A 26,146-nucleotide genomic window follows, 5' to 3' on the forward strand; every position below is an offset into this window, starting at 1 on the left:
ATAGTTGTATAGTACCAGCAGAAAAAGGTAACTGTTCAAATAGCGTCCATATAGGTAAACATCCATGACTGCCCTTTATCAGAAATAACAGACTCAAATTACAAGGGTAGCAGGGTTCTGGGTTTTTTTGTGTGGACCAACCCATATTCACCAACAAAGCAATATGCTGTACTGCTTGGGGCATCTACCCTATAACATGGTTTTGCATCTGAGTGTGGGAGGCAAAAATATTCAAAGAGTAGACAATGGCTGAAAAAGTATTGAGACAGAATATGAGAAGGGACAACTGGAAAAAATTACCTCAGCACGGAATCCTGGATGTGTCACATTCTTAGATCATTGTGGCATTTGCCAGGTCCACGTAATCACAGCAGTGTAAGGGTAGTACTCAAAGGCGGATGGGAGGAAAGCTGTAATGTAAGAGACAAATGACAAAGTCATTATTATCCACAACACCATCAAACAGGAGGGAGTGTCCAGTGTCTGTAACTGTGGCCACAAAACGGCTACAGTGCCTGAAAAATCTGGATCTCACTTCTATCTAGCCTCAAGATATATTAAAGCAAGCATTCCCACTTACACTCAGAGGGCTCTTCCTTGTTTTTCAGAAAGAATCTCACAACAGTCAGAGGGAGATACTGCAGTAACACACAGGCCTGATTCTCACTTACACAGGGTAAACGGGACTTAAAATGGATTAAAAAGTTATGAACCCCACTTTAAGGCCCCTTTATATTGCTAGAGTGTAAGTGGGCCTCAGCATAAAGGAGAATCAGGCCATACCATTTCCCTATCACTACAAGATCTTCATCTCACCCTTCTGATCTCATTTTAATTAGGAAGGTTGCATGGAAGGATGCAGCATCATAGCTGGGTAGCACGGGCTGACAGCACTTTTTGAAGACAACCACTTATATAAAACAATTACAGTGTGTGTGTTTTGTATAGGTATTAGGGGCAGGAAAAGCTTGGAGCAGTGCAGCTTTTGCTATACGTTTTGCAAACTTGCAGCACCAGAACCTAAACCCACCTGCCTTTCTTTGACCCATGCCAAAGGGGTCCCAGAGCCAGGATCTACTCAGTTGCATATGCAGAAGTGTTAGCCTCAGCCTCCCTTCTGTGTTCCAAGGATGGACTGCCAGAATCAGCAATTTGTCAGCAATTTCATTGTGGTTGCCTTTTATAGGATTTTGGCAGACTCCAATGTGCCTGGCTTTGGCAAGTTCTTGTTTCAGCCTAACTGGCTTCCTAGGGGCAAATTTCACCCTGTACAGTGGGACAGCACAAGGCCCCAAGGGCTTAAGTGGGACTTACCTGGGGCACAGGCCTTGTATTCTTCTGCACAGCAAATTTCATCCTGTGAGAGGGACCAAGCACCTGCAACTGCCACTAAAATAAAAAGAGTTGCAGGTGCTCAGCACACCTTAGGGTCTGGCCCATTATAAGTAATGTTAAAAGATATTAAACAAAATTGACAGCACCAAAAGATTTTGCAGCCTTGCAAGCTCATTTCTTGGAGGTGGCCTGGATCATCCTCTCAGTGACTGAGCGATTGTTTCCTTCGAGGGGGGCGGGAATGAATTTTAAAACATCAGATTCCAGCTTCTTTTTCCTCTCTATCTTTCATTCCCTTATCTACCCTGTCTGCCAGCCTCCTGCTGCCAGTGTCAGGGTTAGTGCATTGTTCTTGCCACTCAGTAATATGCTGGACAGAAAACTATGGGATATTGTAGCATCATGTGATTTCTTCTGCTTCCAACAACTTTTATCCAATGAACAGCCAAATATATATGGGAAGACTGTGCCATGGAACAATTCATCTTCTATAAAAAGGCTGCTTCACAGTTAGACAATACACAAAATTCATATTTCTTGGCTTTAAAAAAAAAATGGAAAAGCATCCAAGGCCATACCTACTCTAACCTGACAGGCCAAAGAGCAGATGAGACATCAGTGAGTTTAGTGGGAAACTTGGCAATTTGTGACCAGGTCTAACATAGCAGAAAATTAAAACATTTTAGAGACAAGTCATGCGAAGCTGGCAGTGATGCTCACAAAATTTAAAAGAAGGGCAATTTTATCTCCCGGTATTTAAAAATTTAACACATTAGTCAGCTAGTGCACTTTAACCAAAGCAGGCCTTCCACATCAGGATACATGTATACCAAGATAAAGATTATTAGACTGCACATAGCATTACATAGATATCAGGTAGTAAGATTAGGCATATTAAAGCCCATACTAATGTCTTGAATAAAATCATAATAATAGTAATAATACCTAGCACTTTTTATCAGTAGATCTCAAAGTGTTTTAAAAGAACCCAACTCTCTACAATAATTGCATTTAGCAGGTTTTGTGGTATCATTTTAATTTGTGGCTTATTTAAAATTTTACCAGACAGTTGTGTCAATAAACAATGTGTTGCAACTTAAAGGATTGGGTATACAACGAACACACACACACACACACACGATGCTGGGTGGGCTGCTTAAATTAGATCAGTCATCATTCACTTCCTGCATAACTGACTGAAATGCTAAGTATATATGGAAGACAACATGTACAGATGTTCATATTCATGTCATGGTAATCAAAAGTCTTTTATAAGCTACAACACTTTAACAATCCAGGAAGAATATCAAAAGAAGCAACAGGTTTCTCGTCATTAGAAATCTGCATTCAGGAAACTCCTGGGACAGAAACAACATGTACATAGATCTATAGATAAAGAGATAAAAGGTTATGCAAGTTTTGCATGAACTTCTGTTTATCTATATCTGTTTTATTGCACCTCTTCAGTCATTCTGTGGTCAGTCTTATTAATACACTTTCATCCAAATACTGCCACATATCTCTTGTCCACTTATTTTACTCCATTAACTTACATCCATTCTAAAAGTTAAAGGAGACTAATGCATACCAGAATCCATCAGCAGGGTTCTCAAGCTACCAGTGTGCTCGAGAATTATTTAAATGATTAAGAAAAAGAAGCATTGTAAGACATTGGGCAGATTCATTAGTCAGGGGCCTAGGGTTGCCAACTTTCTAATCGCAGAAAACCAAACATCCTTGCCCTGCACCCGGCCCTGAGGCCCCACCCCTCCCCCGCCCCTTCTCCGAGGCCCTGCCCCCCACTCACTCCATCCCCCCTCCCTCCGTCACTCGCTCTTGCCCACCCTCGCTCACTTTCACCAGGCTGGGGCAGGGGGTTGGGGTGCGGGAGGGGATGCGAGCTCTGGGAGGGAGTTTAGATATAGGAGGGGACTCAGAGGGTTTGGGTGAAGAAAGGGAGGCGGGGAGGCGTGCGGGCTCTGGGCAGCGCTTATCTCAGGCGTCTTCTGGGAAGCGGGCGGCATGTCTCTCCGGTTCCTAGGCAGATGTGTGGCCAGGGGGCTCTGCATGGCACATGCTGCCCCTGCGCACAGGCGCCACCCCTGCAGCTCCCATTGGCTGCAATTCCTGACCTATGGGAGCTGTGAAGTCGGCACTGGGGTGGGGGCACCGCTGAGCCCCCATGGCCACCCCTACACCTAGGATCCAGAGGGACGTGTTGCCACTTCCCGAGACCCATGCCGAGCCAGGGAGGGAGCCTGTCTGCGCTGCCAACCAGACTTTTAACGGCCCAGTCAGCAGTGCTGACCAGAGCCGCCAGGGTCCCTTTTTGACCAGGTGTTCCGGTCAAAAACTGGACACCTGGCAACCTGACTCAGGGCAACCCAATAAATCTCACCTGCTGATGTTTAAGTCCACAATGCTTAATCAACAGAAGATACAAAGGCTTTAAATAATAAAAAACACTTAGGAACCTTTCCTACTTTCCACAGCTGGGAAGGGGACCCATATAGCCTTCCCCTTTCATAGCCCTTCCTGGTTACTGAGCAGGGCCCCACGCTGGGTCCTTCCCTGACCCTAGATTTCTCCTATTTTCTCCCCTTCCCTACAAGGCAAAAAAGCTTTATATCCAGTTTCCAGTAGGTCACATGACCTGTAATTACTGCTCTCAGTTTTTAAAGGCCCAAGGGCCATAACAGGCTTTGGATTCTTCGACCATGGGATGGTGTTCCAAGAAGGAGGAGTGCTAGGCAGAGACGGGCTCCACTTAACGAAGAGAGGGAAGAGCATCTTCACGAGCAGGCTGGCTAACCTAATGAGGAGGGCTTTAAACTAGGTTCACCGGGGGAAGGAGACCAAAGCCCTGAAGTAAGTTGGGAAGCGGGATACCGGGAGGAAGCACGAGCAGGAGCGTGTAAGAGGGGAGGGCTCCTGCCTCATATTGAGAACGAAGGGCGATCAGCGGGTTTCTCAAGTGCCTATATACAAATGCTCAAAGTCTGGGAAACAAGCAGGGAGAACTGGAGGTCCTGACAAAGTCAGGGAATTATGATGTGATTGGAATAACAGAGACTTGGTGGGATAACTCACATGACTGGAGTATTGTCATGGATGGGTATAAACTGTTCAGGAAGGACAGGGAGGCCAGAAAAGGTGGGGGAGTTGCACTGTATGTAAGGGACCAGTATGACTGCTCAGAGCTCAAGTATAAAACTGCAGAAAAACCTGAGAGTCTCTGGATTAAGTTTAGAAGTGTGAGCAACAAGGGTGATGTCATGGCGGGAGTCTGCTATAGACCACCAGACCAGGGGGATGAGGTGGATGAGGCTTTCTTCCGGCAACTCGCAGAAGCTACTAGATCGCACGCCCTGGTTCTCATGGGCGACTTCAATCACCCTGATATCTGCTGGGAGAGCAATACAGCGGTGCACAGACAATCCAGGAAGTTTTTGGAAAGTGTAGGGGACAATTTCCTGGTGCAAGTGCTGGAGGAACCAACTAGCGGCAGAGCTCTTCTTGACCTGCTGCTCACAAACCGGGAAGAATTAGTAGGGGAAGCAAAAGTGGATGGGAACCTGGGAGGCAGTGACCATGAGATGGTCGAGTTCAGGATCCTGACACAAGGAAAAAAGGGAAGCAGCAGAATACAGACCCTCGACTTCAGAAAAGCAGACTTTGACTCCCTCAGGGAACTGATGGGCAAGATCCCCTGGGAGAATAACATGAGGGGGAAAAGAGTCCAGGAGAGCTGGCTGTATTTTAAAGAATCCTTATTGAGGTTACAGGGACAAACCATCCCGATGTGTAGAAAGAATAGTAAATATGGCAGGCGACCAGCTTGACTTAACAGTGAAATCCTTGCTGATCTTAAACACAAAAAAGAGGCTTACAAGAAGTGGAAGATTGGACAAATGGCCAGGGATGAGTATATAAATATTGCTCGGGCATGTACGAATGAAATCAGGAAGGCTAAATAACACCTGGAGTTGCAGCTAGTGAGGCATGTTAAGAGTAACAAGAAGGGTTTCTTCAGGTATGTTGGCAATAAGAAGAAACCAAGGAAAGTGTCGGCCCTTACTGAATGAAGGAGGCAACCTAGTGACAGAGGATGTGGAAACAGCTAATGTACTCAATGCTTTTTTTGCCTCTGTCTTCATGAACAAGGTCAGCTCCCAGACTACTGCACTGGGCAGCACAGCATGGGGAGGAGGTGGCCAGCCCTCTGTGAAGGAAGAAGTGGTTCGGGACTATTTAGAAAAACTGGACGAGCACAAGTCCATGGGGCCGGATGCGTTGCATCTGAGAGTGCTAAAGGAATTGGCGGATGTGATTGCAGAGCCATTGGCCATTATCTTTGAAAACTCATGGCGATCGGGGGAAGTCCTGGACGACTGGAAAAAGGCTAATGTAGTGTCAATCTTTAAAAAAGGGAAGAAAGAGGATCCTGGGAACTATAGGCCGGTCAGCCTCACCTCAGTCCCCGGAAAAATCATGGAGCATGTCCTCAAGGAATCAATTCTGAAGCACTTAGACGAGAGGAAAGTGATCAGGAACAGTCAGCATGGATTCACCAAGGGAAGGTCATGCCTGACTAATCTAATTGCCTTCTATGATGAGATAACTGGTACTGTGGATGAAGGGAAAGCAGTGGACGTGTTATTCCTCGACTTTAGCAAAGCTTTTGACACGGTCTCTCACAGTATTCTTGTCAGCAAGTTGAAGAAGTATGGGCTGGATGGATGTACTACAAGATGGGTAGAAAGTTGGCTAGATTGTCGGGCTCAACGGGTAGTGACCAATGGCTCCATGTCTAGTTGGCAGCCAGTATCTAGTGGAGTGCCTCAAGGGTCGGTCCTCAGGCCAGTTTTGTTCAATATCTTCATTCATGATCTGGAGGATTGTGTGGATTGCACCCTCAGCAAGTTTGTGGATGACACTAAACTGGGAGGAGTGGTAGATACGCTGGAGGGTAGGGATAGGATACAGAGGGACCTAGACAAATTGGAGAATTGGGCCAAGAGAAATCTGACGAGGTTCGACGAGGTTCAACAAGGACAAGTGCAGAGTCCTGCACTTAGGACGGAAGGATCCAATGCACCACTACAGACTAGGGACCGAATGGCTAGGCAGCAGTTCTGCAGAGAAGGACCTAGGGGTGATAGTGGACGAGAAGCTGGATATGAGTCAACAGTGTGCCCTTGTTGCCAAGAAGGCCAATGGCATTTTAGGATGTATAAACGAGAGGATGTATGCCAGCAGATCGAGGGACGTGATCATTCCCCTCTATTTGACACTGGTGAAGCCTCATCTGGAGTACTGTGTCCAGTTTTGGGCCCCACGCTACAAGAAGGATGTGGAGAAATTGGAGAGAGTCCAGCGAAGGGCAACAAAAATGATTAGGGGTCTGGAACACATGACTTATGAGGAGAGACTGAGGGAACTGGGATTGTTTAGTCTACGGAAGAGAAGAATGAGGGGGGATTTGATAGCTGCTTTTAACTACCTGGAAGGTGGATCCAAAGAGGATGGATCTAGACTATTCTCAGTGATAGCAGATGACAGGACAAGGAGTAATGGTTTCAAGTTGCAGTGGGGGAGATTTAGGTTGGATATTAGGAAAAACTTTTTCACTAGGAGGGTGGTGAAACACTGGAATGCGTTACCTAGGGAGGTGGTGGAATTCCCTTCCTTAAAAACTTCTAAGGTCAGGCTTGACAAAGCCCTGGCTGGGATGATTTAGTTGGGATTGGTCCTGCTCTGGGCAGGGGGCTGGACTAGATGGCCTCCAGAGGTCCCTTCCAACTCTGTTATTCTATGATTCTATGAACAGGCATACTGGAGAGAAGACAGTAATGGATATACATTAGAAAATAATTCTTCGTGGAGATACAGACCATGGGAAAAAGTACAGTCCAGTGGATAGAGCACTAAACTGAAAGTCAGAAGACCTGGGCTCCACCGTTAACTTAAAGTGTGATCTTGACAACACTTAAAGTTTGTGCATCAATTTCCTCACCAGTAAAGTGCAGATCATAATTAAAACCTTTTTTAAATGCTTTGAGATTAAAGGTGATATAAGTGTTGATTCTCATTGTTATTTCCAAATCAACCTGTGTCTTCTCTCTGCACGGTCCATTTAAAATTAACACATTCAGTAGACTATGTTTCAGTGAGTCACGAGGGAAGTAGGCACATAACCCCACTGCATTATAATCCTTCAGAAAAAAGAGGGGATTTTTTTCTGACTCAGATTCTTTTGAAAGAGCACCAGCAGGGAATGGAGGGGAGGGGAACTGAGACAGAAAGTGATCACAGCATAAAAATGTCACAAGGATATTTAATAAAAAAAGAAAGTAGCACTAGGACATTTAGGTAATTCAAAGCTCTTAACAAATGCAATGTTTGAAGCAACATAAATAAGAGGGTCAATCTGCTTTGATAATATTAAAATAACTAAGCACAATAGCAAATCTTTTTTCATATTTATTAACATTGACCTGATCTCATATTCAGAGGCCAGATGGAATTTATTCCTGATGGATCTTAATTATGGCTTTGTAGTTTACATGCATAGCACCTAAGTGAGATATTGTATATTCTGATTAAAGTCTATTGCATGCCAACTGACTTCAGAAATATCAACTTGGAATCTTTCAAGTTCATTCTCTCTCTTTTTATTCTTCTGTTCTCATCTCCTCCCCTTAGCATATTTCCTGTTTCCTCATCCTGTAATAGTTATGTTCACTTGAGTGGTGGATCAAACACCTTCAGAGCTGTTGTTGTCAAGTTTTATTAACATTTCCCACATTGTTTCCTGTTTTCATACTGATGCCTCAGCCAAAAAAAAGTCCAAATCAGTGAGCAATCCACCAGTTCAATACCTACTCCAATTGCTAGGAGATAATTATTTGTACATAGCACTATCCAACCCAAAGGAGCTTGAAGACTGTACAGAAATAATTTGATCTACCAATGAACTGCAGCTACTACTGAGGTGAGATGCAGCAGACTTTAAAGACTGCAATATTGTGCAAGGGACAGGGAGCGAAGAAGAATGTTTTTATCTTTTTGAAAATGTGCGGGGAATTTGGGTCGGCAGAACGGAATTGACAACCTGGAATTTGAACAAAGGGGCAACATTCCTGGCTCTTGGGAAAGTGCCACATTATTTCTTATGACCACAGACCTCAGTTTTATATCTCATCCAAAGGACAACAACTCCAGTTGTGGCCCCTCCTGTGTATGGGTTTCAGTCACAGAAATGTAAGTTGCCCAAGAGAAGGGTATGGAGAGGCAGACATCAGTATTGGAAGAGAGAGACCAAGGAGTCAACCCCAAGGAGGAGGAGGAGATGAGGCACAAGAAGCAAGATGGAATACAGCCACACTGAGGGGAAGGTGAGAGAAGAGCTAGATGGAATGGGCTCTAGAGCAGGAAAACTGCATAAAGCAGGAATTGTGACGGGTTAGACGCAAACACCGCCACCACAGTTACAGGGTCAGATGAAAAGAGGTCACAACATGAGAGAGCAGTGACAAAAGCTTTATCAGATTGTGAGGGAGACTGCCTGCCAGAGCCTAAATCTAGTGACATTCAGGGCCTACTGCAAAAACTTGTTCATTTTGTTTACCATTTATTAACCGGTCTTGAAGTATTTTAATCTGTGTAACAAAAGCATGTTGCTTCCATGACAGTAGCCACTAAAGAAACCAATAAAATGTAAAAATTGCAGGAACTGACCCACCATCATGAGTGGTCATGATAGAAAAGGTTTATTAATATAATTAGCATTCAGGGTGCCTTACAAAGGTAGGTAAGTATCCTTAGCCCCATAATGCCATACGGGAAACTGAGGCAGAGACAGGGTTAAGTGACTAATCCAAGGTCACAGAATTAGTCAGTGGAAGAGCTGGGAATAGAGACCTGATGTCCTGACTCCCTTTCTACTGGACTGTGCTGCTTCCCCCTTTTTATTGTGTAATCTCTCTCATAAAAATATTTCTTTACTGTAATATGAATTGTGTGGCAGTGGGACGGAGAACAAAATGCTTTGAGTCAGCCTGCACTGTTAAAACCAGATGCACCACTGATACATATTTAGAACACGCCAGTGACTGAAGGCTGTTTCAAGCCCACACTCTCCCACAAAGCACCATGGCAGGAACTGAGGAAAAGGAGAAGCTTTTAAATGGTTTGAGACTTAAAAAGAAAGAAAAGAAAAACACAAGATAATCCGATTTCATCTTAAATGTTTCTATGTCACTACCCAAAAGTCTGTGTAAAAAAGGGAACAGAGAACCTTGTTTTTTTACTATTCTGCTATCTTGTGGTGTTTGCTAGCTCCGTTACTTTACAGGATACAGTATGTTCTACTGTATTCAGTGTGACAATGCTCACAGCACCATAGAAACCACTATGTGCTGCACCACAGTTCTTGGTGACATGAAACAAATGTTTTCATTTTAAAGATTAGCAGATTAAAGATCGGTACCAGAGAGGTAAGAAAACACTACCTGGAAGACAATCTCACCCTTTTAATAAGTTAAAAAACGTTTTGTGAATCCCACCAGTCTCAGGACAGTTGTTTGCTCGTACTTTAAAATACTCCTGTTCCTACTTGGACACAAATTCTGCACGGAGCTGAAAAGCAGTCAGCAGGGCAAAAGTGTTATGAAAGCAGAATTTGTCCTAAGGACTTTGTTTCCTTTGCCTTCCTACTCCTGTCCAAAATATATCATTCTGGCTTCCATCTAAGGGCCTCTGGTCTCTCAGTGCATAAAATTCTTGTTGATGTTACAGCATTGCCAGCCCCAAGCATTCAAAATTCATGGATCAGGCACCAAAAAATCATGAGACTAAAAATAATTGGGAGGAGGGGGTATTTACTTTCTGCTTTTTGAGCTTATAGGGGGTCACGTCATCAAGCTCCACTCTGCAACCATGAGGACTGGAAGCTTGCTGTTTTTCAAAAAATGAAAGATTCCTACGTAATCACTAGCTGGAGCTTTAAGAAAAGCTCAAATATCACTAGACTCCTGATAAAATTGGGAGAGTTACGAACAGTGATCTGGAATGCTAGGAACAGCAGTAAGAGCCAGATCTTAACAAGGTGACACAAAATTAAGACATAGCTTGTGAGTGGCTCCTGAGCAGCCCTGCCAGGGCAGAAAAGGTGAGCAAGAATCTTTTCACCCCTTGTGCCATTCACAAGACCTGCCCCTGCAATCCCTACCAGCTGAGGTTCCTCATTTCCTCCTCTCCCGCCAGGAAACAGGGCCCTGAAACAGTGGTAGGACAAGATGGGAGAGAAAGGATGTCATGATGACCCTCCCTCCTCTCTTCCATACCAGCCTGCTGAGCAGGGCTAGGAGCAAATGATGGAGCAGATTGTGCCCCTTCAATGAGCAGTGAGCAGCAGGGGAGATTGTGCCTCCCTGATTCCAAATCTGTATTGCAGTGTGCTGTTCTCACCAGCTAACCAGAGCCCCAGATCTAACTCCATAAACACGCTGAAAATTCTTCCAGATGGGAAAAATCTTGAAATTTCCAGGAGGGTCAAACTATCATGGTAGTCAATAACACACATGTCTAAGAGCAGAAACAGTTATATCGGCTGAACCCTCCCCTACACATTCAGATATCCATAGAAGCAATTATTCTAGAAAGATATCACTTCACATATGTATTTTTAAAGCAACAGAATCACAACCTAATTCCCTGTTTTCCAACTCCAGTCTACAGAAATATTTTTAAATGAAAACTTTCTTGGGGTCCTGACCCAGTGTGAGTCTAAGAATCACTTGGGAGGTTCTGAGCATCCTTAACTCACAATGAAATCTATAGGAGTTGAGGTGATTCTCAGGATCAGGCCCATAGTGCTTTCTCAATGCAGACTGCCATTCTTTGAGGTCATTTTCAAAGAAGCGGTTAGGCTCAGAGATTCATGCAACAGCAGCAGCAGTTCCTTGGCTGGATGATTATCCTAAAGGGTGTGTGGCAGTCAGCTCACAATGAGCTCAGCAGGACTTTTGTTCCCAAGAACTTGAAACTGATGCACAGTTCACTGCAGCTCTAGCCTCTAGACCGTTTGCTACTCAAAATGTTTTGCAAATAACTAGTGGTGCGTATCCCAATTTAGTTGTGTGCTCACCGATTTTATGGTCAGTGTCCAAATGAGCTGCCATCTGGTAGATTTCAGGACAAAAATCTATATCAAAACTGCAATCAAAACAGGCAATCCAAACCAAAATCTCTCTTGTACTTCAGCAAGCCTGTGTTCAGTTGTAATGCACTACATTTTGTGAGGGGAATTAGAGGTAAACTTTCTAGCATGTGGCATAAACTGTCAGCAAGCTCAAAAACTAAAAAAAAAAAAAAAAAAAAAGTGAAAAATGTCTTTAAAAAAAAAAAAAAAACCACCCACGCAGTGGTGTACGTTTTGCTCTTGGGTGCCCCAAAAATTCCCCTGAGCACTTTTATCACTACACATCACTCCACAGTTTAGTCAGCCAAACCATAGCCTTTTCCAGAGCATCTTGACAAACTGCACATGCACACACACACAAATATCACACAGTCTCAAACTGAGGCCCGGGTAAAAATCTCTACCTTGTTTTTCTACAGAGATGAGTAAGATTTTCCTATCTACTTAAAAATATTATATGTGTGCTTGTGTGTAGATATAGAGATAGAAAATATCATTGTACAGATGAATATTTATAAGAGGACATTTTCCATTTTTTTCCAAACATGGTTTGCTGCATTTTACTTGTATTTTTACATTTGAAGATTTTGCACTAAAAGTAGAATACTTAACAACAAAATCATACGTAAAATTAGTTATTATTATTACTACTAACTTTGTGCCTAATTTTACAACATTTACTCACACTGATGAGCACTTACTCAAATGAGCAGTCCCATTGACCTCAGTGGGGCTACTCATCTGAGTATGTACTACTCCAGTGGTTTCAACCTTTTTCATTTGTGGACTCCTAAACATTTCAAATGGAAGTGCAGACCGGTTGGAAATTAGCAGCCGAGAATTTGGCCCCAATACTTAGATTGTAAACTCCTTTGAACTTCACTTTGTTTTATATGTTTAAGTACCCTTCATGCTGACATTACTATATAAGTGTCAGATTCTGCAACCCTTACTCACATTGAGTAGTATGGTGGTTTTCAACCTGTGGTCTGTGGACCCTTGGGGGTCCACAGACTATGTCTAAGATTTCTGATCTCTTGCAATAACAACGGTTTTAAAAGCATCATTAGAAGAGTAAAGATCACTGGAAAACTGTTCCACGGCTCTACAAACCTTAAACAGATTCAAACAATTACATTATAACTGAACTCCTTTGAGAGAGTTTTGCACAGGCCTCCGTCCTCTTCCTTCCCCCTTTTAGTAAAACATTCTGCCTCCCTCCTTGACGTTTTCATATTCAAAATAAGCCTGCTTGAAATTGCAGCTGCAGCTGCAGACACGGTGACACCTGCTTAGAGCAGCACTAACCCCTAACTTTCTCTGCCTCTGGTGGCCTTCCATGAACCCACACAACCTATTAATTACTACAAATTTAAATCTTCACTCTTCACCTACTGTAAGGCATGATAAAATACTGTGATGATTCCCTAAACGTTACATCTAATATGCTTTAAAACCTAAGCAATTAGATAAACCAAACAGCTGAGTAATGTACCAAAGCCTTGTTTCTCATCCTCATCTCTAGCTCTTTAATAATTCATTTAATTCTTCATTAACTCTTGCAGGCATGAAACAATCTATGTACAGTATTTATGCAGTATGTGCAGCATGATGCTGTCAGATCTGCACCCCGGAGCTCTGAAATTTGCTATGCTTCAGTAAGGAGCTTTCCAAAAAAGGACAGATTTTTTCATGCATGTGTTTTCTGTGTTTGTGTTGAAAGAACTCTGGAAGGAGTGTAGTTAGATATAAAGTGGGTGAAATCCACCCTAAACAATACAATGCCAGAAGCAAAGAGCAAACCTTGGGGTATGTTTCTGAGTACAAATTAATGCTAAAATAATTAGCTAGAATAATTTGCACTCTTCGGTATTGGAAGCTGTGTGGTCAGTAGGGAGTTGTCTGGCTACATGCGTTGGGGTTTTTTCCACATCTGTCAGCTAAATGTGAGATCCCAGTGTAAAATGTAGCACTCATGAACATTCTGTGGCTTTGTGACCCTCCCTGGAAGACATCAGACCAAATGCTGCACTCAATTACACTGCTGTAAGACCAGAGTAACAGTTCTGAACTCAGACTGAACACCACAACAGCACTTGGCCCACTGAGTCTGTCAAGCATATAAAAATAAACAATCATTATGCTGCCCCTAATATTATGCTGGCATAGACTCCATTCCCATTACATTCTGTTAGAGCTTTCATGTGATAGGAGACATTTTGGTAGCGTACAGCTAGATCCATTATGAAACAATCTCTCAGATTATCCATTGGGACCCTCTTCTTTCAGCACAGACATGAATATGCTTCAGATAATGATATTCCCTTTTAGGTAGATGATCAGTGAAAATTACCAGGGAGACTATTGTGTGCAGTGAGGCCAGAAAGAGGCATTTTGAAGATTAATTATAAACAGTCAGCTCAAGCCTAAGATATGATCCCAGTTATTAGCTAAACGCTGACCATGTGTTTTATAAATACAGATCTGCAAAATACCATCACAGCCAGATCCTCGGAGCAAGAGAGAGACTGAGATCTGTGTTTGTGAAAGGGGATAATCTGGGGAAGGTTCTGTTATGCTTAGAATGCACTGACATTACCAATATTTTAAATGTATTTATCTTCTGACTGGCTGTATCTGTCCTATTATAAATTATGTACTATAGTAGTACTTTCTAGACAGTCAGAATATGCTCATGTCATACAGAAACTAAATTAAATTAAAATAGTTCAGCCCTACAATGTCTTATTCATCGAAGTTCAGTTTATACATAGTGGGCCAAATGATGAAATTTTTGGTCAGATCTGTCTCAGACAAAAGTCAAATATCCTAAATCTGTAGGAGATCTGTCTGAATAAGAACTAAGGCAGGGCTATGGGATTTGAACCATTGTGGAGGAAAGAAGCATAATCACAGAAAAACATCATCTAGATAGCAGTTTTCATCTGAATTTGTTTTATTGTGTCTCTAATCAGTACACATCAAAACACCTCTTCATGAAATAATGTTAAGTGTTTTAAACACTGCAAGTTGAAGTTACTTATGTTTGGGGTGGGTCAACATCCAGGCTGGCATTTTTCATTCCTGTGTGAGATTTTAACAAATCCACCCTAGACAAGCGGAAAATTGGTCTTGCGTCACCAGGACGCTGCATTTGGAATTCTGAGACCAGCCTCCCACAAAGTCACATTTAGCATAGCCCAGGAGCACCGCTCACTGTACTTTAACATTAAAAATATTGTTTGATAAAAAATGTGGAAGATCTGTAAACATGAACTGCCACAATGGGTGTGTGATTAACTCCTACATGGGCTAGATCTTAGTCAGCAGACATATGGCTGGGGCCTACACTTAGTTTCATAAACATTTTTAACCCAGCCACTGTGAGAATGAGTACTTTATTTCTATGACAACAAAAGAATAAGAGGTTTTATCATCTCTCATATTATTGTGTGTGTGTGTGTGTGTGTGTGAGAGAGAGAGAGAGAGAGAGAGAGAGAGAGAGACAGACACTAAACCTTATCATTAGGAGCCGGTTTTCCTTCAGGTCTCCATGCACAGCTCCCACTGACTTCAGTTGGGCTGCATAGGTATAAATGAGGGGGGAAATTGCTGTCTTGTTTTCCATGTGCGCTACCAAAGCACATTAGAGAGACAAGATGGATGAGGTAATATCTTGTCTTAATTCAAGAGAAAAGCTTTCTAGCTTATACAGAGCTCTTTTTCAGTTCCTCTTCTTCAACTCCTTCTAATTTAAGACTAGACTTGAAGAAAAGCTCTGTGTAAAAGGTTTGTCTCTTGGACTAACAGAAGTCAGCCCAATATTACTACACCCACCTTGCTTCTTTAATATCCCGGGAACAACAGGTTGCTGTATCCTGGGATACAACAACTCTGAAGTATATAATCAAGTTACATTAATACAGTCATTATGTTTAATTTTAGCTTGTCTGTTGTATATGTCTACAACATTCTTAAGAAAGCTGATTCTGTGAAAATATTAGCTTCTCATACATATCCATACTGCAACTGCCAGGGTTAAGTGAATTTTTTTTTTGTCTGGCATAAACTGGTTTACAGTTTTGAATTGGCTACACTCCACATTTGTATTTGTTGATATTAGTGGCCAGTTAAAGTTCATCAAGTGCTATTCCCTTTGCCATCAGATTTAATATATTCTGCCACCTCTTTGTCCCACCCTTCTTCCTCTCAACCTCCTGATAGCATACTGGCTAAAGAGAACTTAATTTCTTTTAGAGAAAGGGAGAAAATTAACATTTGTAATTCTAGTTTGGATTTCTAATGCCTGCAGAAAAAAACCCTGTGATATTAAAAGTGCTGTTTACAATGTGATAACATTTTTCCAGTGTGAATGGTACTAGTAGTCATAAAAGCAAACACCTTAGGCCATCTCTGTTGAGTACAGTTTACAGTATTGGTCCCCAAGGGATAAAACTACTCCCGTGCTCAGTGAAGGAACTCTAGTATAACATATCCATTGACCTGTAGTTGAACCTACCACTTGCTGTTTTCCTCCTATAATCTAAATCTGGAAATGTGCTGTCTGGTCAGTAGTGTACTACCAAATCATTCAGCAAAATGCTCTAGATGCCATAGAAGCATGCCTGTGCTTGCAGTACATTAGAAAACAAACTTGTAAAATATAGCCTGCTCAAAGACTGTATTTCAGACAGCCCATATGCTTCTGCTGAGGCACCTTTGTAATGCAGCCAGGCAGCAGCTGTGTGCATTGCAGACATTGTGGGTGTGTGTCTGTGAGCTCAACAGCTGTCCCTGCCACTGGACTGAGTTATTGTCCTGTACTGTTCAGGATAGTAGTCAAAAAAGTACCTAATTTTGTTCAGGACCAAGCAGACAAGGGCTAATTTCAAAGGATTCTTTAAACACTGGATTATTATTTAAACACGCTCTCTTCAGATGAGTTTTATGAGACATATATACTTTCACCAAATCTTGTTAAAGTGAAGAGTGTAGATATAAGAACATGTGTAAGTTCATGTAGGGGTAACTTGACAGGATACCACAGCCAAGTTCTTGAAAAAATGACTATAGAGACCAACTATTTTGTGGGAATATTTGTGTTAAAAAATACCAGGCAGTCAATTGCTGTTTTGGAGCTCTGCCTTCTCACCACCCCACCCCCGACTTAGATCTCCGTTGTATTCTATATATGTTGATATTATTTCCATTAAGGCTGCTTGTATGTTTATGCCTTCTGCATTTGTAAATGACACTATTAATCCCTCCATAAACTTTCTTGTAACGCCATTGAAAGGAAGAAAACCTTTAGATTATATTACAGAAGTTCAAAGGGGCAGCTATTAACTTTCAGGTTTATCAAATGCTATTTGTCAGAGGGCTGGTCTAGACTACTGCTTAAGTTGATGTAACTTATATCGCTCAGGGTGTGAAAAAGACACCCTCTTGAGCAATGTAAGTCACATCGACATAGTGCCGGTGTGAACAGCGCTTATGTTGGCTAGAGATGCTCTCTCGCCAACATAGCTTCTGCCTCTCAAGGAGGTGGAGTAATTATGCCATTGGGAGAGTGCTCTCCCATCAGCAAAGCACATCTTCACCAGATGCACTACAGCAGCGCAGCTGCACCAATGTAGCACTCTAGTGTACACTTGCCCTGAGAGGTTTCAGAGTAACAGCCGTGTTAGTCTGTATTCGCAGAAAGAAAAGGAGTACTTGTGGCACCTTAGAGACTAACGACACCTTTTAGTGGACTTTATGGAAATCAACAATCCTTGATATGGAGGTGCTGGAGTGGACCTGACCCAACCAATAAGAATACAGTGCTATTGTGCTCTTACTGTGGTTCAGAAACACAGCCACTCTCAGTGTGGTTCAGAAACTGCTACACCAGCTCTAGTGACAACACTAGTAGCGAGATATCAAGGAACATTAGCTCATAGAGGCTACGATCAGGGGGCTCTCTACCAGGGCCTGATCCAAAATCCATTAAAGTTAAAGGGGGTTTATTGTTAGGGACCAGGATGTTGGCAATCTTGCCTAGTGGTCAGAGCAGGAGTCAGGTCTAGTGGGGGAGCAGGTATCCAGATCAGAGAACAAAGTCGAGGGTCAGCACCAGAGTCAACTGCTGGTGCCAGGGATTGAGCCAGCGTCAGAGCCAGGAATCAAAGCAGAGGGTCAGAGCCAGGGTCAGATACTAATGGTCAGAACCAAGGGTCACGCCAGAGTCAGAAGTTGGAACCAGGGATCAGAGCCAGGACTGGTAACTGATGGCTGGAAGTGAGGTGTAAGAGCAGGAACCGGAGAAAAGGCAAGGATCAGGAACACAGACAACTTTCTGTGTCACCTTTGGGCAGAAATAGTGTGGTTGGACCAAATAGGTGGAGCAGGGCAATCCTCCAGTCAGGGATCCCGTAAGTGGTGACTTGGCTGAGGCTGTAGTCCTCCTAGTTCCTCAGCCCAGCAGGTTTCAGCAGACATTGGGTGAAGGCCAAGATGCGATGAGTGCCTGGGACCTCACTGTTTTGAGACTTGGGACATCACCTCTATTAATTTTAGAGGACTTTGGATCAGTTCCCATCTGAGCACCAGAGAGACCTACACATAGGGTAGGTTAGACAGATACAGTAAACATCCACAATAGACTAAGGAAGTGCTTTCATCTCCAGGTACTTGTAACTTTCTAGGAAAAAGTTCATAGGCTGAAATAGTCAAAAAGTGAGTTGTGGTTTTTTGTTTAGTAAAATTCTGGTTGGCCATTTTTAAGTTTCCGGGAAAGGGGAAAATCTTTCTCTCATATTCCACACTGGTACTTCAATACATTGGTACGGCTAAAAATTGCATCTTTTTTAAAGCTGTAACACGGCATGTACAAAGTTCTAAGTGAGGAATATACCGTTTGCTAAGTTTGAGAAAATGGTTGAATAAAAAAAAAAAGCTATCCAAATGACTGGAAACAGCATACTTTGCTAGCACTGTGAAGTACAGTACATTGTTTTCCATCCTAATGTAAAAGTGCACAACTCCTGCCCCCTTCTCCATGTCTGTGGTGGTTCTCTGGCTGACAGGCAACTGCTGTGGTTCCAATGGGCAGGGAAGGGGACAGGATTTGGCACATGGAAATCTAGTTTTCAGAAATAAATGAGAAAAGGTGCTAAACAAAATCCCCAGAACTGGACAACCCCTAACTTTGCAGGTATTCAAAACCTGAATCGCGTTTTTCAGCACCGGAGTGGCTCAGGTTTTGCAAATGGCTTTATCTCTATGACTGGCAAAAACAAAACCCTGCATCGTACCACCCCAGAGCTTGTTTAAAATCCTGCCTAGACATGTGTGGGAAACAGTTTTCACAGCCTGTTAAATTTTTTGAGATTTCTAAGATTTTCCCATTCCACATCTGGACAAATCTGAGACTGTTCAAAAAAATTTCATGAAAAACCAGAGAGAGCTCAGAATAGCCAAGAGCCCAGGTTCAAGTCCCTACTCTGAATGAGGGTGTTTGTTCATGTTTTTCTCTCTCTCTCTCTCCAGAAAGTCCATCATGAACTTCCCAACAAGAATTTCATCACAACCAACGCTGTCCCACAGAAAGTTTCAGTTTCAATGAATCCATATTTTCTGATGGAAAAGTCATTTCACTGAAAAATTCCCAGCCAGCTCTCATCCTGATTTAGATTTTCAGGCTTGAGCCCATCTTTAGTAGGAACAAATTTCCCTTCCTTCTTAATTCTCCCCCAGTCTGGATTGAGCCTCCCAGTCTTTGTCTAGCAGCACAAAAGCCTCTGCTCAGGCAGGACAATAAAAACTGATTAAGGTCTAGATTGGATTACCTCAATTGACTGCACTCAATATACACAACCCAGTACAATATCCTAGGAGTGCTTACATCCACCCTACATCACTAGGTGAATTGGTGTACAAATTGCCAACTGGCTGCCTAGCAGTTTCCATCAAGAGATGCAGATTCTCTCTCGGTAACAAAGTTGCCATATGTCATGTAAACGCTTTAAAAGTAAACTGCAAAGCCGAATTGAGTTAGCACAGATTTCCGTGCTGAATGTTCTCACTAAAACAAGCTGTGGGGGACAGTCAGAAAAATGTTTTAATTAAACTTTATACAATTATTTTGTGACCTCTGAAATTCTCTTAGAAATTCTTGGCTGACTGAAGATAGCTCAGAACTCATCATTCTGTGACATCCCAAATACCATGGATTGATTCATAGATTACAACAAGACACACAATGGATAAGCAGTACCTACCCTCTAGTATACAAATCTCTCTGATACAGGAGTGGCTCAATTTAGACAAGACAGAATGAGAGGCTTTGATACTTACACTTGTTAAGGAGATTTACAATTTAACAAAGAGGGAATTAAATGTCTTTAATTCTTAATACTTAAGTACTCCTGGGGAATTCTGCACCTCTGCACATGTCCAGAATTTGTGCACCTCACAGATTTCTTTGCTTCCACACAGAAAAATGATTTTCTGACGGTGAAGCAAAGGGAAGCCACAGGAGCGGTCATGCGACTCTCCCCAGCAGTATGTTTTGGATGCCCAGGGTAGCCGGCAGAGAGGTAAATCACTGTGGGCAGGCAGCGGGACTGGGGAAGACCCGGCTGGTGGTTCCTACCCTGTGCTGAGCTCAGCTGCTAGTCCCAGCTGGCTGGGGAGGAGGGGACTTCCTCTTCCCCTGCACGGCATCCAGGGCCATATCAGACCCACCCCCAGATTTCTCCCCCAGCTGTAGGAAGCTCTGCAGACCCCCCCCCCCCCCGCACTTCCTGCACCCATCGCCCCTCAGCTGCAGTGGAAGGGATCACTATACAGGGAGCTTCTCCGCCATCCGCCCAACACCCATGCACCCAGACCCCCCCATACCCAGATCCTCCTGTCAAGCCTCACTCCCCTTGCACCCAGAACCCCCACTGACAAACCCCACTCACCCTGCACCTGGACCCACCCTGATAAGTCACTCACACCCAGATCCCCACCCTACCAAGCCCCAACTAGCTGCACATGGATCCCCACACCACTGAGCCCCACTTCCCCAGCATCTAGACCCCCCCACTCAAACCCCCCCACCAAGTTCTATCCCCCCACACCCAGACCCTCCCCCCTGCTGAGCCCCAACCACCTTCACTTGGACCCCCTGCAGAGTCCCATACCATTGCACCTAAAACCCACCCAACAAGCTCCTGTGCATCCAGATCCACCCCGCACCTAGATCCCGCACTGAGCCACCCACACCCAGACTGACCCAAACAGAAGCCTCTCAACCCACTTCTGGATCCCCCCCAAGCACCTCCACACTTGGATCCTGCCTTGCTGAGCCTGCCTGCCCGCACCTGGCGCAGAGGGACAGGGTCCTGAGGTGTTTCTGGGCGCAGCCTCACTGACGAGTCCATGTCCTGGGGAGGAGCTGCACAGTGATCTCCGACATCTGTGCAGCCAGTGGCCTGTGCTCCCCAATGGAGCCTCCACATTTATTTGACAAATAAAATTTGCTGAATTTTAAAATGTTGTGTGCAGAATTTTTAATTTTTTGTCACAGAATGCCCTCAGGAGTAAGTTAAGGGACTGGCCAATGCCAATAAAATCACAGATCGTTTCTTTGAAATAAATTGGTTAAAAACAAAGGAAGATGGATGGATCTCCTGATTTCTATGAAACCTAGGAACAAAGCTAGGAGTAATCCTAAAAGAGGCTGTGTTATTATTTAAATAATAAAAGCTATCTGTCAGAAAGACCTGCCGTCTCCCCAGTACTCCTGGCTGGTGTGATGGTGGCCAAAACAATCACTCTCCCGGACCATTAAAGACAGCCAGACATGATAATTTAATCTAGATAGCTTCAATGGCTCTTCCCAATTGAGAAGGGATTGCCTCACAGACTTTGAAAGGCTCAAAGTGTTGTGCACATATCCTCTTTTTGGGTCCCACTGTATTTATTTAAATTTATACAAGACCTTTCTATGCACCCAGCCAATGACCTAAGCACTAAAAATACTATATAATAGAAAGGTCTTTCGCATCCCACCCTCACCGATAAATAAATACTCACCATCAACTATAGAGCTGACAGAAACAGAGAGGTGGTCTGGAGTATTTCCAAGGCCAAGACATTAGCTCCAAAGAAGACACCGGAGGACATGAAGCACCCATCTGGCCACCAGATTCACAGACAGCCTGAAGCCGCTCAGCAATGCATTCTTTCCTCAAATCTGCCCCTGAGGGAAAACAGTGTGAATTAAGGAATCTCAGCAATTTGCAGGATTATGCCCTTTTAAGATCTTCAGTGCAATAGCTCAACCAGACATTAAGCTGCCTAATAGAAAGAATAGTGGGTCTGTGGAATGATTGACTAAAAGTCTTCATGAATTAGTAATTTTCCACTACAAACCTATACGTGGGAGTGAGCTCTCAGTTAAATACTCTGTACATAACAAATGGCAGCATTAGGACAAAGGTTGTGAGGAGCATCAATGCAAGTATGTTTGCAACAAAAACAAACATGGACCCTACCACCATATTAAAGTCCATGCAGAGATTCTAGTGTGAAATTTCTACAGGAACTTAAGGCTCATTTAAAAGAAATAACTACACTTCAGACCTACTCTACTTTTCTCTATCAGACACCACCACATCCCCTACTGAAATCATTTCCTGTTTTATTTTTTCAAATGTTGCTTTAATAAGCAACTGCATGTACTGAAGGTGGGAAGGAGCTCTCTGTCTAGCACAATACCAGATTGGATGTGGGACTCAGTTCACTAGCAGGCTGTGTTCTAAAAGGATTGTGGCAGAGAAAATTTAACAATGCTAGGTGGGAGTAATTATCCCGCTCTCCTTGGCATGGATGAGACTTCAGCTGGAGTACCATGTCCCGTTCCAAGTGCTACACTTTAAGAAAACATGTGGACAAACTGGAAAGAGTACAGAGGAGAGCAACAAAAATGATAAAAATTTTAGAAAACCTGACCTATGAGGAAAGGTTAAAAAAACTGGGCATGTTTAGTCTTGAAAACAGAAGATTGATAATCTTCAAATATGTTAAGGGCTGTTATAAAGAGGACAGTGATATATTGTTCTCCATGTCCGCTGAAGATAGGACAAGAAGTAATTGGCTTACTATGCATCAAGGGAGATATAGGTTACATATTAGGAAAAACTTTCTAACTATTAAGATAGTTAAGGTCTAGAATAGGCCTTGTAGTGGAATCTCTGTCACTGGAGGTTTTCAGAACAGGTTGGACAAACATCTGTCAGAGATGGTCTGGTTTACTTGGTCCTGTCTCAGTGCAAGGGCTGGACTAGATGAGCTCTCAAGGTCCTTTTCAGTCCTTCATTTCTAGGCAATGGGCCTTTTAAAAAATAACACGCTGCCAAAATGATATTCTTCTTCAACTTGAGGAAATAAAGGGCCAAGTCCTGCAAGATGTACAGTGCTACTGGTGAGGCAGTAAGGGCTTGAATGAATGCAAGGAGATATGGATCAGGCCCAATGTGTCCTCAGTCCCCATTGACTTCAAAGGTCATAGAAGAAAACTAAGACTTGCACTGAATCAGACCCTACATGATGGGCCTTCCAGCACTGCAGAATTTCCATGTAACCTCTATGGGTTTTTAAGCCGTTTGCAAGATGCCTAGTGCCCTCAGTGCCCATGCACTTCAGGAGAAGTTGAGAGCCCCTCAGCACCTCACAGGAGTTGCTCTCCAGTTTGCAGCATCAGGGATACAAGTCCCTAGGCACAGCAAGTCCTTGCATATATTGCCACTCTTGGACAGCATTCCAGCTTTTAATTTTTCAAATATGCATTCCAAAGGACAAACATAAACATATCTTCTTTACTTGCATACCAGAGAATTCTGCAAAGTATGATACTAATCCTAAAAACCAGATGAGTTTTGTTTTAAAAATGTATATATTGTCACTATTAACTAAGAAAAGTTTGAACTTTCGTTCTCAATGCATAAAAATGCAGTAGGAGGGCAATAAGCAAATTGTATGGCTTCTGCTACATTAAAGAGAATATATTGTAGTGAAAAATCGGCTGTGGTGGGACAAATGTGTTTATTCAACATTCAGGGAAGACCACAAAACCCACAAATATGACAGGACTATGCTTGGTGATGGTATCTCACTATAGGTTCTTATTTGCAGAACTGCAACCACAGTAATTGCAAAAAGGATGAAGTCCATAATTACTAATAACGATCATCTGTATTCATATGTGTGCTGCACAGAGGACCAAAGAAGCAGAAATCCTGATTTCATTGCTCGACTCAGGAAGGCCAATTTCCCTGAAAATCTTAGGTCTCTAAACGAGAGGAGGGGAACTGTTCAAACTTTGCAACACCAACGTACTGGAACCAGGGGACTACACCCGATTATATAAAGTGTACATAAATTGTGTAATAAAATACACATAACCATAGTATTTGCTTTTACATGACCGATTAATAGAAATTGCTTGTAATTTGAAATCACCACTAATAAAAACTTGCTGTTGATCAGCTTGGTCCTTGCATATACAGGGAAAGAGCAACTGAAGGCCAGATTATAAAACTCAGTACGTTACATTTGCATCACATCTCTTCAAACATGGCAGCTGGGGTGTGAGTTTGTAATTCCCAATGAAGGCTCAAAGGCCTGATCCTCCAAGATACTGAGAACTCTAAACTCAGAGTTTAAGGCACACTCTACCTCATAGACCCACCCGTTGCTAGCCACTACAACATTTATTTGCTCAAGTTCAACTTACCTTGCAGTCTATATTGTACTATATAATTGGCATCTTTTTAATATAGTGCTGTGTGAATTATATAAAGTTATGAATATTACAGTCAATAGTAGACTCCAACTACAACTAAAATTGTCAACATTTATTTCAGAGATGCAGTAAATGGGAGGAAAAAACAAAGTGCATGATCATTTTAGCATTAAAAGATCCCAATTAGGCTTTGAAGTTCTCCATTTTGGCGGCTGCTATTATTTGTCTGGAGAAAGTGTTCTACAAAACAAGTTTAACAGTGCACCAGTTTACATTGTGATAGCTACATTTTTCATCAGAAAAAAGTTTATTAAACTTTTAATCGAGGTGTGAAAATGTACTATCTTCTCAGCAATAAAAAAGGGAGCACTGGGGCTAACAGGCAGATACTCACCAGCCAGGGGAGGAGAAAGGAATAGAGAAAGAGAGGTGCAGTCTATGTAACCAGTTGCAAAATGGCCACTTTAGGGCTGCTACTTTTTTGGCTCTGCCAAATGCAAAGGGTCATGCCTAGACAGGTGTGCAGGAGCTACAGAATATTGTAGAGTGCACAAAAATTACAGTGAAACACACAAAACTTATGGGATGCACAATTTTTAAAAAAAGTTTTCATCAAGGAAAAAACAAAGCCTTGATAACAAGACAAAGTTTAGAGGATTTTGCTATCTGTTTCAATGAGACACTTGAAATCTCCCTCATTCCAATTATCCCCACAACAGCCTGAGTAGCAGGCCCATTCCTGCTTCAGCCCCCCTTTACAAGCTAGTGTGACAAAGTTCCTCCTCTACCTTAGTGGGTCCTGCGCTTATTGGCAGATTTTGCTCACCTCAGCGATTCATGGCAGCCCTCAGTTTGGCCACTTTCATGGCTCAAATGTGCCGTTCACTCAGATAACCTCATCACTGGCCAGCACAGGGAAAAAAGAGTAAGAACAATCCCGCAGTTTCTGCTGATCCACCATGTGTGTCGGGGACCAGCTCAGAAACCTTCACCTCTGGTGGAAGATCCTGTGTTGGGTCAGGAGTTGGGAGGAACCTGGGCCCACCCTCTACCCCAGGTTCCAGCCCAGGGCCCTGTGGACTGCAGCTGTCTGGAGTGCCTTCTGGAACAGCTGCACAACAGCTACAATTCCCTGGGCTATTTCCCCTTGGCCTCCTCCCAACACCTTCTTTGTCCTCACTACAGGACCCTCCGCCTGATGTCTGTTAACGCTTGTACTCCTCAGTCCTCCAGCAGCACATCCTCTCACTCCCAGCTCCTTACGCACACACCTCACTAACTGGAGTGACAGCCTTTTTAAACCAGGTGTCCTGATTAGCCTTAATTAATTCCAGCAGCTTCCCAATTGGCTACAGGTGTCCTAATTAGCCTGCCTGCCTTAATTAGTTCTAGGAACTTCCTGAGTGTTTCAAAAATAGTCCCCGTTATTTTACCCAGGGAAAAGGGACCTGCTTAACCTGGAACTAATATATCTACCTTTGACCACACTCTTGTAGCCATCTGGCCTGATCCTGTCACACTAGACAGGAAGAATATACAGTGATGCCATAGAAGGGCAAGGTTTTTATAACTCTTGTATTTTTAATGTTAAGCATTCATTAATTTTTAGCTATGGGATCAGTTTTGAAGAAGTTGCAGTCAAATCCACCAATTAAAAAACAAAGCTTTCCTTGCTTCCATTGTTGTGGGGAACATAGTGTTGTGACTGTGCATACACTCACCCTGGAGCACTTGATCACATATCCATACTTTGGGTGAAACTCTGGCCCCTTGAAATCAATGGGAGTTTTGCTGTTGTCTTCAGTGAGGCCAGGATTTCACCTGATGGGGAC

The 26,146-nt window shown here is 43.0% G+C and overlaps 1 long non-coding RNA gene across 2 annotated transcripts in view; it reads right to left on the bottom strand.

The window, feature by feature from the left end:
• Positions 1–338: 338 nt before the first annotated feature.
• The window catches only part of LOC144261476 (uncharacterized), an 86,545-nt gene continuing 60,737 nt past the window's right edge, over positions 339–26,146 (bottom strand). The window contains exons 6-7 of one of the 2 annotated variants that reach the window (XR_013345297.1): positions 21,605–21,770; positions 339–410 (exon numbers count right to left, since the gene is read on the bottom strand). This is a non-coding gene — a long non-coding RNA (uncharacterized LOC144261476). Of the gene's footprint in view, positions 411–1,314; positions 1,390–21,604; positions 21,771–26,146 lie in introns of those variants that run through there. The other variant, XR_013345304.1, reaches the window with a different exon arrangement.

Source organism: Eretmochelys imbricata, chromosome 1, assembly GCF_965152235.1.
Source record: "Eretmochelys imbricata isolate rEreImb1 chromosome 1, rEreImb1.hap1, whole genome shotgun sequence".
Classification (NCBI taxonomy): domain Eukaryota; kingdom Metazoa; phylum Chordata; order Testudines; family Cheloniidae; genus Eretmochelys; species Eretmochelys imbricata.